Source organism: Galeopterus variegatus, unplaced genomic scaffold (genome assembly GCF_000696425.1).
Source record: "Galeopterus variegatus unplaced genomic scaffold, G_variegatus-3.0.2 Scaffold4540, whole genome shotgun sequence".
Taxonomy (NCBI): Eukaryota; Metazoa; Chordata; class Mammalia; order Dermoptera; family Cynocephalidae; genus Galeopterus; species Galeopterus variegatus.
This window is the reverse complement of record NW_007730651.1, coordinates 30,946-32,580: the sequence shown is the minus strand read 5'-3', so window position 1 is coordinate 32,580 and position 1,635 is coordinate 30,946. Positions and strand designations below refer to the sequence as shown.

The 1,635-nt window shown below is 50.9% G+C and overlaps 1 pseudogene; it reads left to right on the top strand.

Annotated features, from left to right (window-relative positions):
* The window catches only part of LOC103603295, an 11,832-nt pseudogene extending 11,436 nt beyond the window's left edge, over nucleotides 1–396 (top strand).
* Nucleotides 397–1,635: the final 1,239 nt, after the last annotated feature.

Genomic DNA, 1,635 nt, shown 5'->3' with positions numbered 1-1,635 from the left:
AGTTGGCCACTAGTGCCTTGCGTGTGTGGTTACCTCGGGTCTTGGGCCTCTCCGGGGAGCCACCTCTCTGGTCAGCTTGGACTCTGCCGGGCTGCTGGGTGACGGGGCGGTACCACAGGGTGTCGCTCCTGCCGCTGCCGGTTACCCCGCTGCTGCCGCTGCCACCACTGCTGCCGCTGCCGCCGCCTATGCCGCTACCGCTGGTGCCTCTTCCCCTGCTGTTGCCGCTGGCACCGCCACCGCCGGTGCCGCTTATGCCGCCACCGCCGCTGCCGGCTCCTCCACCGTGTTGGAGCCACAGACCTCCCGACTCCCTCCGCTCGCGTCCCGTCTGTCGCTCTTGCCGCCACTGAGTTTCAGAGGCTGGGCTGGATGATACTCTATAACCTTTTGTAAACAGTCATTGCTTATAAGTTACATTAGAGGTATTCACTTCATATCCCATTGCCTGGTATAATTCCGGTTTTCACTCAAACCCCACATTTGTTCATCTGGCTTTATAGACTGGAAATTTTCATAGGTTTTTTTCAAAGGTACATTGTTCAGTCTTCTTTATAAAAGCAGTCCCTGCAGTGACACTTCAACTGAATCCTCCTTAGGTATAAAGTTTACCCCTCCAGTCTGGCTGCAGGTCTTCCCTAGGTATCTCTATTTCTATTTCAGTGTCTCCCTCTCTGTCTCTCTGTCTCCCTCTCTGTCTCTGTCCTCTCCACCCCATCATCATCTCTCCCACAAGTTGCTTCACAACTTGTAAGCCAATAAAAATTTGTTTCTGGGACATTTTAATAGTTAAGCCCTCTTCTGTCAATCGGATATACTAAATTTAGTCCTATTTGAGACAGGCAGGTGAGGCAGAGGGCACTAAGAGAAGTGGCCTGCACCTAGGCCTGTTTGAGTGGCAGCAGGGATGAGACAGAGGGGGGGACAGGGACAGGTCCATCCATGCCCTCCCCAGTAGACTGAGGCAGCAGCTACTGAGCTCAGGCCGTCGTTCTGTGCCAACAGGCCTGGTATGACCAGATTTTTACATTTTTTTTCTATATAGATAAAAAGAAATATACATATTTTTATATGACATCTTATTTTTTGGAAGAGCCAGTTACTGATTAAAATTGAAAACATTTTCGGTGCAGGCTCAAGCCCCACTTTAAAGACCTTTGACATAGTAAGTTGTTGTAGGAAAAAACAAAAAACAAACAAAGGCTTACTTTCTTTTGTGTTCTCCTTGACTCTTTTTCTCTATCTGGCCACAGACACTGGTCTGGTCCAGGCTGTCGTTCAGCTCACTTCAGACCTAGATGTCCAGAGTCTGTGCAAACAGGCTTTCTCCAGCTCCTGCTCCCGCTGCTCCTGACAGGCCACTGTGCATGTCGATGGGTTCTTTCATCTGTGAATCCACTCACTCACTTACTCTTCCAGAAAACTCTCTGGAGCAGCTGCTGTGTACCGCACTGTCCTGAAAGGGGACACGACTCCTCCGTGCACAGCTGGGCAGGTGCCGTCCAAGCCCCGGGAGATGAAATTGGCCACCTTCCCCTGGGGGTGTCCTGCCAGACCGCTCACTTGAGGCCCCTGCAATGGGGTCTCTCTTTATCCCACAGGAGAATGTTTCTAAGGAATTTTGTGCCTTTTTTT